The sequence below is a fragment of the Bufo gargarizans genome, chromosome 2 (genome assembly GCF_014858855.1).
Source record: "Bufo gargarizans isolate SCDJY-AF-19 chromosome 2, ASM1485885v1, whole genome shotgun sequence".
NCBI lineage: Eukaryota > Metazoa > Chordata > Amphibia > Anura > Bufonidae > Bufo > Bufo gargarizans.
Genome location: NC_058081.1, coordinates 472119620 through 472136561, shown reverse-complemented (window position 1 = coordinate 472136561; position 16942 = coordinate 472119620). Strand labels below are relative to the sequence as shown.

General features: G+C 42.8%; 7 non-coding genes across 7 annotated transcripts; all 7 read right to left on the bottom strand.

The window, feature by feature from the left end:
- Nucleotides 1–11948: 11948 nt before the first annotated feature.
- On the bottom strand, nt 11949–12022 carry TRNAI-AAU. The gene has a single exon. It is a non-coding gene; the product is annotated as a tRNA-Ile (tRNA).
- Nucleotides 12023–12152: 130 nt separating this feature from the next.
- On the bottom strand, nt 12153–12224 carry TRNAD-GUC. Its single transcript has one exon. It is a non-coding gene; the product is annotated as a tRNA-Asp (tRNA).
- Nucleotides 12225–13463: 1239 nt separating this feature from the next.
- Nucleotides 13464–13537, bottom strand: TRNAI-AAU. Its single transcript has one exon. It is a non-coding gene; the product is annotated as a tRNA-Ile (tRNA).
- A 129-nt stretch (nt 13538–13666) lies between these two features.
- TRNAD-GUC lies at nt 13667–13738 on the bottom strand. The gene has a single exon. It is a non-coding gene; the product is annotated as a tRNA-Asp (tRNA).
- Nucleotides 13739–14977: 1239 nt separating this feature from the next.
- Nucleotides 14978–15051, bottom strand: TRNAI-AAU. Its single transcript has one exon. It is a non-coding gene; the product is annotated as a tRNA-Ile (tRNA).
- Nucleotides 15052–15180: 129 nt separating this feature from the next.
- On the bottom strand, nt 15181–15252 carry TRNAD-GUC. Its single transcript has one exon. It is a non-coding gene; the product is annotated as a tRNA-Asp (tRNA).
- A 1239-nt stretch (nt 15253–16491) lies between these two features.
- Nucleotides 16492–16565, bottom strand: TRNAI-AAU. The gene has a single exon. It is a non-coding gene; the product is annotated as a tRNA-Ile (tRNA).
- Nucleotides 16566–16942: the final 377 nt, after the last annotated feature.

Sequence of the window (16942 nt, the reverse complement as noted above, 5' to 3'; positions counted from 1 at the left end):
ATGGATTAAGGTTGCAATCAGCTTGTCCATTATCATGCAGCAATGTTAGACGACCGCCTCATAATAAACAAAATGATGACACTATAAACATTAATCTGTTCCAGTGCTCAATAACCCATGTTCTACTAGATAAAAACTTAAAGGGATCAATGGGGGCTTCACAAAAAACTGTTCAGCCCAGAGCACATTGTATGATAATTCTAATTATGACCTTAAAATTTGTATTATTTAGTTTAAAACTTCCAGCTCTTGAGGCCGTAAATGAAGATCTGTCTTAGGAGTCAACATCATATTTTTTTTAATGATGGCCTTAACCATGTTGGCTAACTGTAGCAACAAATGCCAGGCAGCTGCTAATAAGATCATGGGGGGCATCGCAAGGGCAGTAATCAGTGTTGGACTGGGGTTCCTTGGGCCCGCTAAAGGAAATTATTGTGGGGGCCTAACCCCATATATCTTGAATATTGTCCAATAGGCTTTGAAATAGAAAGAAATAGACCCTAGTAGCAATCGATTGTCCCCCAAAGGCAGCTCCAAATGTTTTTTTTTCTACTGGACCTTTGTGGCCTACTATTGAACCAGATCCTCTACTACTCTGCTGGGCCAGTCCGATCCTGGCAGTAAAAAAAGTAAAATACTACAAAATTGCGGTGATTTTGTTTAGAAAAGGAATTGATCTAATAACTAATTATAAATATATCAAGGGACAGTACAGAGATCTCTCCCATGGCTGTGACAAAGAGACATCCTCTTCGTCTAGAGGAAAAGAGGAGCAGTGAGAATATGGAACTCTCTACCGGAAGAGGTGGTGATGGTGTATTCACTAAAAGAGTTCAAGAGGGGTCTGGATATATTTCTGGAGTGTAATAATATTACAGGTTATAGTTATTAGATTTCTGGAGAAGTGTCGTTGATCAAGGGAGTTATTCTGATTGCCTGATTGGAGTCAGGAAGGATTTTTTTTCCTAAAGATGAGGAAAATTGACTTCTACCTCATACAGGGCTTTTGCCTTCCTCTAGATAACAGCTGCAGGATAACAGACTGAATAGGATGGAGAGATGTATTTTCTTCAGACTTACAAACTACGTTACTGCGCGTTACTACTGCAAATCGATAAATAGTGTCATATATCGCCTAAGGGTTGTTCTTATCTCGTTTTTTCTGTACATCAAGTGGATACGTTTAGACATACAGTAAAAAAAAATGTACACAAGTGTATGCAATTTTGTGATTGTCTATCCTTTTTCTTAACGTATACGTTTGATGGACGTGGTTACTTTTCAATATGTTTGTGTCAATTCTTTTTAACAAAAACGTATATGATTTTGTGAAACTTCTTTTTTTTTTTTAAAAGATGTGAAGAATATCAAAGGAAGTAGGAAGTATCTGGATAACAATGAATATGTTTATTGACTTATGTCTCCATCCATCTCCCATTTACTACAATGTAAAAAGGGTGTATACGTTTTCATACTTTTTTGCAGTACAGAAAAACGTTGTATGCCATGTTATTCTATCTTGCAAAATAACGTAAACAGTAACAAATGGAGTCAAAAGTTTGTACTTCTGAACTATGTTTGCCCAATTATAGTCTATGGGTATATCAAGCCATACGTTTCTATATACGTTTTTTCTGTTTACAAATGTATCCTCTTGACGTACAGCAAAAAAGAGACTTCCTTGCTTTGTTTTTGGGCATCACGGGTAACGTCACATGTGACGCAAGCAGGCAGGTCACTATCACGGCCTGCTATTGGCTGCACCCCCCCCCCCATCCCTGTATGTTGTGATCTGCACGACGGGGAGATGGAGCGACAGCTGTGGAGGGATCCAGAAAAACACAGGCATCGGGGACCAGGTAAGTATTCTCTGTATGAGCTTTGGGTAACACCTTTGAGATCAGCGGTAGACCAAACCACTGAACCTTCACCAATAGACTTTCATGGCAAATCTGATTGCAAGCAGGCTCGGACTGACTGATTCCTCAGTAGGCCCCCAGTCTCCTGCGCCTGAAGATAAGACGGAGGAGTAATTATTTCTCTTGTTTCTTAGGAGAGATAATTATTGTAGCCACTAGGTGGCAGTATCGCACCGTGATGCAGCCTCCTACTAATGTGTATATTGTACAGGAGGTCCCGCAGTACCTTCTAAACTTCCCTGGTGCTGGCTGTGAAGGAGGAGAGAACATGTCTGGCCAACCTCCTGCCCTCCCTACTGTTAGAAAACTGTGGCTGCCGGAAAGAAGGACTCCTCTGTGGTGCTGGGCTGATTTCTCAGGTGTGTGACAGTAATGAGCTGTAGAAGACTGTAAAGGGGAAATAGGGGATTAGTTTATAGCAGACACAGATCTATAAATGTGTGCTGCTCTCTGCAGAGTTTAGAGTGGCATTGGGGGGACTCTGCCCTAGGTCCCCCCAATGCCTCTGCTTTAGGTGCACCCCCATTAGTGCCCCAGCTCCAGATGCCCCCACTATAAATGCACCGCTAATATTGCCTCTTCTCAAGTTACCCCTGCTCCAGGATCCCCACAATTACCCTGCCTCAGGTGACCCTAATGCCTCTGTTTCAGGTATGACCCTCCGTTTGTGCCCTTTGCTCACATTGATACTCTAGCACCTTTGCTTGGGCTTTGTTAAAGGTTATGAACTGCAAAGGGGGTTGGACTTATGACTGAAAAATTCTGCACAGTGTGTCACATTCTCCAGTACTAAAGAGGGTTAAGCAGCACTCCAGGTCCCAATATAGGGACAGTTGCCAATAGAAACCTAGATAGGTCGGTGCTCGCGGATGAGGATCCTGGCTGAGGGTCCCATAGGTATACAGATAAAGAAGAAAATCCACAGCACTCCTCAGTTCTGGTGAACAAGCTGGTTACTTTATTGGTAACAGCAGCATAGGGATAGCAACATTTCAACCATCTCTGGTCTTCATCAAGCTATGAGATCATATAGTGACATGTGCCTTTAAATAGTGACTCCATGGGTGTGTCTCCCATCAATAGAACAACAAAAAAATCAACATGTGAGATAACTAAGTGTTTAACCCCTTAAGGACACAGGGCGTACAGGTACGCCCTTGTGCCCTGGTACTTAAGGACACAGGGCGTACATGTACGCCCTGTGCATTTTCGATCACTGCCGTGCGGCTGGCAGTGATCGGAACCCGGTGCCTGCTCAAATCATTGAGCAGGCACCTAGGCTAAATGCGCGGGGGGGTCCCGTGACCCCCCCATGTCGGCGATCGCGGCAAACCGCAGGTCAATTCAGACCTGCGGTTTGCTGCGATATCTGCAGTTTATGATCCCCGCGGTCCCTGACCGCGGGGATCAGAAACTTTAGGATTCAAAACTTTGTCCAGTATTCCTCCCCCTGCACCCCTGAGTTATTTGGGCACGGTGGGAGGTGCAGGGGGAGGGTTGCGGGCGGTGCGGGCGGTGCGGGAGGCGGGCGGTGCGGTAGGCGGGATCGCGATCCCCCGCCCGCCTCCCATTGCGTAATCGTTGGCGTCTAGTGGGTATACCAGGGTGCCAGCACATTGCTGGCACCCTGGTATAAACGGCTGACATCGGTGATGCGATGTCAGCCGTTTAACCCTTTCCATACAGCGGTCCGTACGGACCGCTGTATGGAAAAGGTTAACAGTAAGAGGGAGCTCCCTCCCTCTCCCATCGGGGGGCTGCTGTGCCTTTGCAGTCCCCCGAATGGAGAGGGAGAGAGCTCCCAGGCAGCCCCCCCAAGCCCCGTCCTTACCCTTCCCCGTCTGCGCAGTTCTGACCATAACTGAGCAGACGGGGAAGGTTCCCATGACAACAGGACGCCTTCTCAGGCGTCCTGCTGTCCATGGTTCTGAACAGATCTGTGCTGAAAGGCATAGATCTGTTCAGACAAAGTGTAAAATACAGTATAGTACTATATATTGTACTGTACTGTATTATGTAGACATCAGACCCACTGGATCTTCAAGAACCAAGTGGGTCTGGGTCAAAAAAAAAGTGAAAAAAGTGAAAAATAAAGTAAAAATCAAAAAACACATTTATCACTGATTAAAAATGAAAGAAATAAAATTCCCTACACATGTTTGGTATCGCCGCGTCCGTAACGACCTGATCTATAAAACGGTAATGTTACTTTACCCGAACGGTGAACGCCATAAAAATAAAAAATTAAAAACTATGATGAAATTGGAATTTTGCCCACCTTACTTCCCAAAAAAGGTAATAAAAGTGATCAAAAAAGTCGCATCTATGCCAAAATGGTAACAATCAAACCATTATCTCATCCCGCAAAAATCATACCCTACCCAAGATAATCGCCCAAAAACTGAAAAAGTTATGGCTCTTACACTATGGAAACACTAAAACATGATTTCTTTTGTTTCAAAAATGAAATCATTGTGTAAAACTTACATAAATAAAAAAAAAGTATACATATTAGGTATCGCCGCGTCCGTATTCACCGGCTCTATAAAAATATCACATGACCTAACCCCTCAGATGACCACCGTAAAAAAATAAAAATAAAAACGGTGTAAAAAAAGCCATTTTTTGTCATCTTCCGTCACAAAAAGTGTAATAGCAAGCAATCAAAAAGTCATGTGCACCCCAAAATAGTGCCAATCAAACCGTCATCTCATCCCACAAAAAATGAGACCCTACTTAAGATAATCGCCCAAAAATTTAAAAAACTATGGCTCTTAGACTATGGAGACACTAAAACTTTTTTTTGTTTTAAAAATGAAATTATTGTGTAAAACGTACATAAATAAAAAAAATTGTATACATATTGGGTATCACCGCATCCGTGACAACCTGCTCTATAAAATTACCACATGATCTAACCTGTCAGATGAATGGTGTAAATAACAAAAAAAAAAAAAACGGTGCCAAAAAAGCTATTTCTTGTTACCTTGCCGCACAAAGTGTAATATAGAGCAACCAAAAATCATATGTACCCTAAACTTGTACCAACAAAACTGCCACCCTATCCCGTAGTTTCTAAAATGGGGTCACTTTTTTGGAGTTTCTACTCTAGGGGTGCATCAGGGGGGCTTCAAATGGGACATGGTGTCAAAAAAACCAGTCCAGCAAAATCTGCCTTCCAAAAACCGTATGGCATTCCTTTCCTTCTGCGCCCTGCCGTGTGCCCGTACAGCAGTTTACGACCACATATGGGGTGTTTCTGTAAACTACAGAATCAGGGCCATAAATAATGAGTTTTGTTTGGCTGTTAACCCTTGCTTTGTAACTGGAAAAAAAATATTAAAATGGAAAATCTGCCAAAAAAGTGAAATTTTGAAATTGTATCTCTATTTTCTATTAAATCTTGTGCAACACCTAAAGGGTTAACAAAGTTTGTAAAATCAGTTTTGAATACCTTGAGGGGTGTAGTTTCTTAGATGGGGTCACTTTTATGGAGTTTCTACTCTAGGGGTGCATCAGGGGGGCTTCAAATGGGACATGGTGTCAAAAAAACCAGTCCAGCAAAATCTGCCTTCCAAAAACCGTATGGCATTCCTTTCCTTCTGCGCCCTGCCGTGTGCCCGTACAGCAGTTTACAACCACATATGAGGTGTTTCTGTAAACTACAGAATCAGGGCCAGAAATAATGAGTTTTGTTTGGCTGTTAACCCTTGCTTTGTAACTGGAAAAAAAATATTAAAATGGAAAATCTGCCAAAAAAGTGAAATTTTGAAATTGTATCTCTATTTTCTATTAAATCTTGTGCAACACCTAAAGGGTTAACAAAGTTTGTAAAATCAGTTTTGAATACCTTGAGGGGTGTAGTTTCTTAGATGGGGTCACTTTTATGGAGTTTCTACTCTAGGGGTGCATCAGGGGGGCTTCAAATGGGACATGGTGTCAAAAAAACCAGTCCAGCAAAATCTGCCTTCCAAAAACCGTATGGCATTCCTTTCCTTCTGCGCCCTGCCGTGTGCCCGTACAGCAGTTTACAACCACATATGAGGTGTTTCTGTAAACTACAGAATCAGGGCCAGAAATAATGAGTTTTGTTTGGCTGTTAACCCTTGCTTTGTAACTGGAAAAAAAATATTAAAATGGAAAATCTGCCAAAAAAGCGAAATTTTGAAATTGTATCTCTATTTTCTATTAAATCTTGTGCAACACCTAAAGGGTTAACAAAGTTTGTAAAATCAGTTTTGAATACCTTGAGGGGTGTAGTTTCTTAGATGGGGTCACTTTTATGGAGTTTCTACTCTAGGGGTGCATCAGGGGGCTTCAAATGGGACATGGTGTCAAAGAAACTGTCCAGCAAAACATGCCTTCCAAAAACCAAACGGCGCACCTTTCACTCTACGCCCCGCTGTGTGGCCGTACAGTAGTTTACGGCCACATATGGCGTGTTTCTGTAAACGGCAGAGTCAGGGCAATAAAGATACAGTCTTGTTTGGCTGTTAACCCTTGCTTTGTTAGTGGAAAAAATGGGTTAAAATGGAAAATTAGGCAAAAAAATGAAATTCTCAAATTTCATCCCCATTTGCCAATAACTCTTGTGCAACACCTAAAGGGTTAACAAAGTTTGTAAAATCAGTTTTGAATACCTTGAGGGGTGTAGTTTCTTAGATGGGGTCACTTTTATGGAGTTTCTACTCTAGGGGTGCATCAGGGGGCTTCAAATGGGACATGGTGTCAAAAAACCAGTCCAGCAAAATCTGGCTTCCAAAAACCATACGGCGCACCTTTCACTCTACGCCCCGCTGTGTGGCCGTACAGTAGTTTACGGCCACATATGGGGTGTTTCTGTAAACGGCAGAGTCAGGGCAATAAAGATACAGTCTTGTTTGACTGTTAACCCTTGCTTTGTTAGTGGAAAAAATGGGTTAAAATGGAAAATTAGGCAATAAAAGGAAATTCTCAAATTTCATCCCCATTTGCCAATAACTCTTGTGCAACACCTAAAGGGTTAACAAAGTTTGTAAAATCAGTTTTGAATACCTTGAGGGGTGTAGTTTATAGAATGGGGTCATTTTTGGGTGGTTTCTATTATGTAAGCCTCGCAAAGTGACTTCAGACCTGAACTCGTCCCTAAAAATTGGGTTTTTGTAAATTTCTGAAAAATTTCAAGATTTGCTTCTAAACTTCTAAGCCTTGTAACATCCCCAAAAAATAAAATATCATTCCCAAAATAATTCAAACATGAAGTAGACATATGGGGAATGTTAAGTCATCACAATTTTTGGGGGTATTACTATGTATTACAGAAGTAGAGAAACTGAAACTTTGAAATTTGCAAATTTTTCCCAATTTTTGGTAAATTTGACTTTTTTTTATGCAAAAAAAAATATTTTTTTAACTTTATTTTACCAGTGTCATGAAGTACAATATGTGACGAAAAAACAATCTCAGAATGGCCTGGATAAGTCAAAGCGTTTTAAAGTTATCAGCACTTAAAGTGACACTGGTCAGATTTTCAAAAAATGGCCTGGTCCTAAGGTGTAAAAAGGCTGTGTCCCTAAGGGGTTAAGATTCAGCCTATCAAGTGGCTGGGTGTAGTTAATTAAATCATTAACCTATCATTTATGCATAAAATAACATAGTACTTACTGGTGGGGGAGGGACCATGTGAAAACCGCGCTCAGTCAGGAGGTGAAATTGCGCCAAAAACCGGCATGCTCCGATTCCATATGCGCCTGCGCCGAGTCCCCACATCCACAGGGGGAGGGATTCTAAGGCGGCCAATAGAAAAATCGGGTGCCTATGACGTCTGCTGTTGCCAGGGGCGGGGGGCAGATTCCAGTGAAGGGAATGTCCTCCGGCCGCGGCGCCAATCAGAGCACAGGTGCCGATGACGTCTATTGTTGCTAGGGAGAGTCAGCAGTCCAAAGCAAAGCTAGGATCGCGTCCCCTTCATAGCAACTATACATGCCATACATGTAAGCAACTAGGGGAGAACCGGGGTGATGATAGCATATTTAGCCGCTGTACCTGAGGATCCCATCTGGCTGGGATCGTTGTTTAGGCGATTCCAGCTGTCACTTGGGTACTCATACTAGGCTGTGGCCCCTACATGGACGTGACCAACACTAGGTTAGCCATCAGTCCCTAGAAGAGGGGCCACAGGCCGACATTCATACATCCCCCATCTGTGTACAGTGTAAACCACAGAATTCCTTGAGTGTGTTTACTCTGTGACAGGGGTTGCTTGACATGATAGTGTCCCCCCGGTCGCTCATTGTTTAGATAGCGACCGGGGGCGATGCTACCCTGCTCATACATACTCATTTAAAGGCTGCTAATGCATCAAACTTACCCCCGCGGTTCCCGTGTAGCCGCTGAAGGAGTATGGCAATGATAGAGGTCTTGGTCGTTGTGGAATCTGTGTAGGCGCAGCTGGAGAGGTAGTCGGGTGAAGAAACTAATAAAACCTGGTTTCACATGGAGGACCCCCTGTAAGGTAAAGGTAGAAGAGGTGACTATAGTGATTAAAATAAACACAACAATTATCTATTGTTGGGCACTCTACTTATGATAAAATCGTCCGTAGCAAAGTCATAAATAGGGATTGGGCAGGACATAGCCTGGGGAAAAAAATAATTAGTATAAGAAGATGCTCAAATTAAAGTCCCTATTGAGTCCTTTCGGTTCCAGCGTATCAAGTCTGTGGATCCATTTTAGTTCCAATTTCTTAAGTAGAGTCTCTCGATCCCCACCTCTCCTCAGTTGTGGGACTCCATCAATGACTTGAAATCTCAACTGTGAGATATTATGTCCGGTTTTTACAAAATGTTCTGGGACGGGTAGTTCAAGGACGTGTTTGCGTATCTTAGATTTGTGTTGGGTGAGTCTTTTTTTGATCTCCTGTGTAGTCTCGCCCACATATAGGGGTCCACAGGGACATTGTAGAATATAGATAACAAATGTCGAGTTGCATGTGTACAGTTGTTTAATACGGTATCTAGTACCTGTCCGGGGGTGTACAAATGTATTGACCTTCATCATGCTGTTGCAATGGCAACATCCTAGGCAAGGGAAACTGCCCGTTCTTTTATTTTGTTGTTTTGGGGTATGTGCATCTGCATGTACTAACCTGTCTCGTAGGTTCGTTCCCCTTTTATAAGAAAATAGGGGGGGATTCTGGAACTCAGGAGTTTCTGGAAAGGCCTGGGTTAGGAGTTTCCAGTTCTTTTTAATGATGGATGAGATTTTGTTGCTCAGGGGGGTATATGTAGACACAAATGGGATTTTTTTTCTAGGTTTTCTTTTTTCAATCAGTTCTCGTCTGGACATACACTGTACTCTGTCTTTGTGTTTTTGGACCAGTTTAGGGGGATACCCTCTCTCCGTGAATTTTTGTGTCATTTCTTTTAGTCGGGTATGTGTATTCTGTTCCTTACTCACTACCCTCCTAACCCGTAGGAATTGGCTGTATGGGAGCGATTTTACCATCCCGCGTGTGTGTGCACTGTCGAAACGCAGAAGGTTATTTCTGTCAGTTTCTTTGCGGAATAAATCTGTTTGTAGAGTGTTGTTTTCCGTGTATACCCTCACGTCCAGGAATTGTAGTTGTTCAGCTGAATGTACCTTTGTGAATTGTAATTCCTGGTGTATCCCATTGAGGTAGTCATTAAATCTCTGCAATTGTAGTATAGTTCCTGTCCAGATGAAGAAGATATCATCGATATATCTCATCCAGCCTCTCACGTACTGGAAGAAGCTGGATGGATATATGTGGATCTCCTCAAAGTCTGCCATATACATATTTGCGTAGGCTGGCGCCACATTAGATCCCATTGCGGTTCCTCTACACTGGACATAGAAATCCTCTTTAAACAGAAAATAATTGCAGGTCAGTACGACTTCCAAAAGAGAGAGAATCAATTGTACCTTCTGTGGTGTGTAGTTGGAATGGTCAAGTCTGTGTTGTACCGCTTCTAGTCCTTTCTGGTGTTCTATGCTGGTGTATAGACTCACCACATCAAATGAAACCAGTAGGTTACCCTCTGTGTATTCAAGTTCCTCTAGTTTAAGGAGAAAGTGGGAGGTGTCTCTGACAAAGGAGGTGGCCGTGGTTGCAAATTCCTGGAGTATCTTGTCTAGAAAGACAGCTATCGGTGAAAAAATGGAATTTATCCCTGATACAATCGGGCGTCCAGGTGGATTGGTTCTATCCTTATGTATTTTTGGTAGGATGTAGAGGATCGGTGTGGTGGGGTGTGTTGCAATCAGGTAATCATGGAGGGATCTGTCAATAGTGTCTGCAGCAAATGCGTTGTCAACTAATAATTTGATTCTCTGCATAAAATCAAATTTGGGATCGTGGTCGACTTTTTGGTATACTGAAGTGTCATTTAGCTGTCGTGTGACCTCTAGTTCGTATTTAACAGTGTCCATGATGACTATGGCACCCCCCTTGTCGGCCGGTTTGATGGTGATGTCTTTCATGTGGCTCAGTTGTTCTAGGGTCTCTCTCTCATCTTTTGTTAGGTTTGATTTAGATTTAGGGTGTGGGGTTTGGGCCCTAAGTTTTTCCATATCTTTTTGTACTAGGGCTATATATGCCTCGATCACGTTATTGTTGGGGGGTGGACTAAAGGTACTCCTAGTGGGTAGGCTAAGTTTTTTTTGTGTCATTACTTCATTATTGCTAGGCTGGGCCGTCTTTATTGTGTCCCCCTGTGGTTGATCCATAAAGTGGGCTTTGAGTCTAAGTCGCCTAAAGAAGGCGAACAGGTCCACTTCATAGTTAAACCAATCAATTTGTGTCGTAGGGCAATATGACAGTCCCCTTTCAAGGAGAGAGAGTTCTGAGTCAGAAAACATATGTGATGATATATTTACCACCAGTGTGGCCCTCATGGTTTTTTCAGCAAGAAGTCCTTCGGTATATTCGTATGTCCAGAGGGGGTCGGACCCAGAGGTGGCTTCTTGGATCTGGTTACCCTGGTTTTTCCTCCATCGTCTGTGTTTTCGTCCCCCCCCCTCCTCTGTCGGTATTGCTTGCACCTTGTCCTAAAAAATGAATATCGTCGCTAAGATCCTCTGAAGACTCTGTAGCTGTGTTCCCAGCGTCTCTCCTCCTATTTGGGCGCCGGGGTCTGGGTTTTGTTCTTGATTGACTTCTCTGTCGTCCATCTGGTTGTTTCCTGTATACGTCGCCTTTGGTATAGTAGTCCATGTCTCTATGCCACTTCTGTCTTTTGGTGGTCTCAATGTTGTTGCGGTATTTCATCAGGTCAGAGTCAAGTTTGTCTTTAAGGGCTGAAGCTTCCGCCTTAGGTAATAGCGATCCTATTTGGTCTTCAAGTCTGTCAATCTCTTTTCTATGTTCCTGAATTTCAATCTGGAGATATTCCATATTGAGCAGCATGATATCCATAGAATATCGGTTGGAGATGAGTTCAAATTTGGCACAGAAGTCACTATTGTTTGGTAATAGGATAGGTCTAAGGTGAGATCTAAGTCCTCTGGGGATGCGCTCAGCTCTATAATATTCCCGGAGTGTGGAGAGATGTAGTTCATGAGAGATGTTTAATTTTTTCTTTTGTTCAAGTTTACGCTTCAGGAGGTCCGTAGTTGGTGTATTCAGAAAGGAAATTTCTTCTGTAGTGTTCCCCAGTATCCGTGCCACTTCTTCCCTAGGCAACTGTCCCTATATTGGGACCTGGAGTGCTGCTTAACCCTCTTTTTTACAACCCCACCCATGCAGTTTTAAATTATAAAGTAAAATAAGATAGGGAGGGTTACTTGTGATGATGTTAGGACTAAGGGAAAACAGACTAACGTAAGAAATCCAAACATTTCTTATGTTCTCCAGCATAAGGATATAGTGCTTTACATGAACACAGCGTGCCCTGAGATGGCACTATTCTATATGTCAGCAGAAATTATATGCATGCTATTTGCTGCCGCAATCCCGTCATTTGCTACAGTACATCTAAGCAGAATTTTACTTGTTAAACCACCTTTACTGCATAGAGGTGAAAAACAGAATGGCCCGTACGGGGATCGAACCCGCGACCTTGGCGTTATTAGCACCACGCTCTAACCAACTGAGCTAACCGGCCAGGAGCTTCCACCCTGCCAAGCACATTGAGCAAATGTCTCATTTCTATAGGTTTCTTCAATATTTTTTATTAGGCTTTTAATATTTTTCTCTTTCTTAACATAGTCGTTTATACTAAGAAAATGCAAGGCCTCCCCGTCGGGGAATCGAACCCCGGTCTCCCGCGTGACAGGCGGGGATACTTACCACTATACTAACGAGGAAATGCTGGTGGACGGGATGGGTCACACGACCCTGCATCAGCGGCCCTTTTAGAACAATGGCATCGGCCTGGAGGTAGGAGAAACTGCTAACAAACAAGAAGTATGAATGTTAAACCGGCACAAATGGCTTAAAGCGTGCCTGAACCTTCACCAAAAACTGCAAACTATGCTGCTTCCTCATTGCCCAACAATTCTGTGCCCCCTATTTCTGCAGCTGCTGCTCCGCTATTTTCTGCTTTCTCCATAGCCGGGGGCCTGTCCCTTAGATGTCAGTCTAATAGTACTGAACTGAAATACTTTGATTCCCACACTTCCCTACATGCACTGTATAGGAAAGCAAAAGCCTGATTTTGGATGCTTAGTTCTTTGTCATGTCTAGATTGCATAGCAGTGAGAGACATGACACAGAACTAAGCAGCTGGATGAGCTCAGTTTACTTGCATGAGCTGCTGCTTGTTTGGCTGTTAGGAGAGGCAGGCTACCGGTGAGCAAATAGGAGCACACTTTGATAGATAGACACCCCCCAACTTCCTGTAGTCTGTCTCTCTGCTCCTGTGTTACTTGGGACAGAAAAAGCATGACAACAGGGGGTGAACCGCAGATTTAGTAGAAGGGAGACATGTAGGGGCCAAAAGTATACACATACTTTTCTAGTGGAAAAACGCAGAAATGTGAACCCTACTTGCATAGCAAAGTTGCTAGATACCAAATATACTGCCATACTAACTCCTCTTTGTGTAAAAAGTTACACCATCAATTTAATAACAACGAATTTCTAGCTGCCTTTATGTACTGTTCGCAGCAATTTTTTTCTCCCTTAGTCCTAACAGCAGCACAACAATGGGGTAATTCTGCCCGTGTGAAATGGTAGGACGGATGGAATTTAAATAATCAAATGACTAATTAATTGCTCTCTCCAACTACCATGATGGTGACTACAACCCCACCCATGCAGTTTTAAATCATAAAGTAAAATAAGATAGGGAGGGTTACTTGTGATGATGTTAGGACTAAGGGAAAACAGACTAACGTAAGAAATCCAAACATTTCTTATGTTCTCCAGCATAAGGATATAGTGCTTTACATGAACACAGCGTGCCCTGAGATGGCACTATTCTATATGTCAGCAGAAATTATATGCATGCTATTTGCTGCCGCAATCCCGTCATTTGCTACAGTACATCTAAGCAGAATTTTACTTGTTAAACCACCTTTACTGCATAGAGGTGAAAAACAGAATGGCCCGTACGGGGATCGAACCCGCGACCTTGGCGTTATTAGCACCACGCTCTAACCAACTGAGCTAACCGGCCAGGAGCTTCCACCCTGCCAAGCACATTGAGCAAATGTCTCATTTCTATAGGTTTCTTCAATATTTTTTATTAGGCTTTTAATATTTTCTCTTTCTTAACATAGTCGTTTATACTAAGAAAATGCAAGGCCTCCCCGTCGGGGAATCGAACCCCGGTCTCCCGCGTGACAGGCGGGGATACTTACCACTATACTAACGAGGAAATGCTGGTGGACGGGATGGGTCACACGACCCTGCATCAGCGGCCCTTTTAGAACAATGGCATCGGCCTGGAGGTAGGAGAAACTGCTAACAAACAAGAAGTATGAATGTTAAACCGGCACAAATGGCTTAAAGCGTGCCTGAACCTTCACCAAAAACTGCAAACTATGCTGCTTCCTCATTGCCCAACAATTCTGTGCCCCCTATTTCTGCAGCTGCTGCTCCGCTATTTTCTGCTTTCTCCATAGCCGGGGGCCTGTCCCTTAGATGTCAGTCTAATAGTACTGAACTGAAATACTTTGATTCCCACACTTCCCTACATGCACTGTATAGGAAAGCAAAAGCCTGATTTTGGATGCTTAGTTCTTTGTCATGTCTAGATTGCATAGCAGTGAGAGACATGACACAGAACTAAGCAGCTGGATGAGCTCAGTTTACTTGCATGAGCTGCTGCTTGTTTGGCTGTTAGGAGAGGCAGGCTACCGGTGAGCAAATAGGAGCACACTTTGATAGATAGACACCCCCCAACTTCCTGTAGTCTGTCTCTCTGCTCCTGTGTTACTTGGGACAGAAAAAGCATGACAACAGGGGGTGAACCGCAGATTTAGTAGAAGGGAGACATGTAGGGGCCAAAAGTATACACATACTTTTCTAGTGGAAAAACGCAGAAATGTGAACCCTACTTGCATAGCAAAGTTGCTAGATACCAAATATACTGCCATACTAACTCCTCTTTGTGTAAAAAGTTACACCATCAATTTAATAACAACGAATTTCTAGCTGCCTTTATGTACTGTTCGCAGCAATTTTTTTCTCCCTTAGTCCTAACAGCAGCACAACAATGGGGTAATTCTGCCCGTGTGAAATGGTAGGACGGATGGAATTTAAATAATCAAATGACTAATTAATTGCTCTCTCCAACTACCATGATGGTGACTACAACCCCACCCATGCAGTTTTAAATCATAAAGTAAAATAAGATAGGGAGGGTTACTTGTGATGATGTTAGGACTAAGGGAAAACAGACTAACGTAAGAAATCCAAACATTTCTTATGTTCTCCAGCATAAGGATATAGTGCTTTACATGAACACAGCGTGCCCTGAGATGGCACTATTCTATATGTCAGCAGAAATTATATGCATGCTATTTGCTGCCGCAATCCCGTCATTTGCTACAGTACATCTAAGCAGAATTTTACTTGTTAAACCACCTTTACTGCATAGAGGTGAAAAACAGAATGGCCCGTACGGGGATCGAACCCGCGACCTTGGCGTTATTAGCACCACGCTCTAACCAACTGAGCTAACCGGCCAGGAGCTTCCACCCTGCCAAGCACATTGAGCAAATGTCTCATTTCTATAGGTTTCTTCAATATTTTTTATTAGGCTTTTAATATTTTCTCTTTCTTAACATAGTCGTTTATACTAAGAAAATGCAAGGCCTCCCCGTCGGGGAATCGAACCCCGGTCTCCCGCGTGACAGGCGGGGATACTTACCACTATACTAACGAGGAAATGCTGGTGGACGGGATGGGTCACACGACCCTGCATCAGCGGCCCTTTTAGAACAATGGCATCGGCCTGGAGGTAGGAGAAACTGCTAACAAACAAGAAGTATGAATGTTAAACCGGCACAAATGGCTTAAAGCGTGCCTGAACCTTCACCAAAAACTGCAAACTATGCTGCTTCCTCATTGCCCAACAATTCTGTGCCCCCTATTTCTGCAGCTGCTGCTCCGCTATTTTCTGCTTTCTCCATAGCCGGGGGCCTGTCCCTTAGATGTCAGTCTAATAGTACTGAACTGAAATACTTTGATTCCCACACTTCCCTACATGCACTGTATAGGAAAGCAAAAGCCTGATTTTGGATGCTTAGTTCTTTGTCATGTCTAGATTGCATAGCAGTGAGAGACATGACACAGAACTAAGCAGCTGGATGAGCTCAGTTTACTTGCATGAGCTGCTGCTTGTTTGGCTGTTAGGAGAGGCAGGCTACCGGTGAGCAAATAGGAGCACACTTTGATAGATAGACACCCCCCAACTTCCTGTAGTCTGTCTCTCTGCTCCTGTGTTACTTGGGACAGAAAAAGCATGACAACAGGGGGTGAACCGCAGATTTAGTAGAAGGGAGACATGTAGGGGCCAAAAGTATACACATACTTTTCTAGTGGAAAAACGCAGAAATGTGAACCCTACTTGCATAGCAAAGTTGCTAGATACCAAATATACTGCCATACTAACTCCTCTTTGTGTAAAAAGTTACACCATCAATTTAATAACAACGAATTTCTAGCTGCCTTTATGTACTGTTCGCAGCAATTTTTTTCTCCCTTAGTCCTAACAGCAGCACAACAATGGGGTAATTCTGCCCGTGTGAAATGGTAGGACGGATGGAATTTAAATAATCAAATGACTAATTAATTGCTCTCTCCAACTACCATGATGGTGACTACAACCCCACCCATGCAGTTTTAAATCATAAAGTAAAATAAGATAGGGAGGGTTACTTGTGATGATGTTAGGACTAAGGGAAAACAGACTAACGTAAGAAATCCAAACATTTCTTATGTTCTCCAGCATAAGGATATAGTGCTTTACATGAACACAGCGTGCCCTGAGATGGCACTATTCTATATGTCAGCAGAAATTATATGCATGCTATTTGCTGCCGCAATCCCGTCATTTGCTACAGTACATCTAAGCAGAATTTTACTTGTTAAACCACCTTTACTGCATAGAGGTGAAAAACAGAATGGCCCGTACGGGGATCGAACCCGCGACCTTGGCGTTATTAGCACCACGCTCTAACCAACTGAGCTAACCGGCCAGGAGCTTCCACCCTGCCAAGCACATTGAGCAAATGTCTCATTTCTATAGGTTTCTTCAATATTTTTTATTAGGCTTTTAATATTTTCTCTTTCTTAACATAGTCGTTTATACTAAGCAAAAGCAAGGCCTCCCCGTCGGGGAATCGAACCCCGGTCTCCCGCGTGACAGGCGGGGATACTTCTTTTTTTATTTTTTATTTTTTTATTTTTCTTTTTTTTTCAAATACATATCCATATAACATTTATGCTATTATAAGATCCTGAAGTCCGTAAGTTTCTGATTTATAAGCATTGTTAATAATAATTTCATTCAATTACCCATACTTATGGGGATAATACAGGTCAAATGGAAATCTCACTTGCTAAGAGGAGAGCG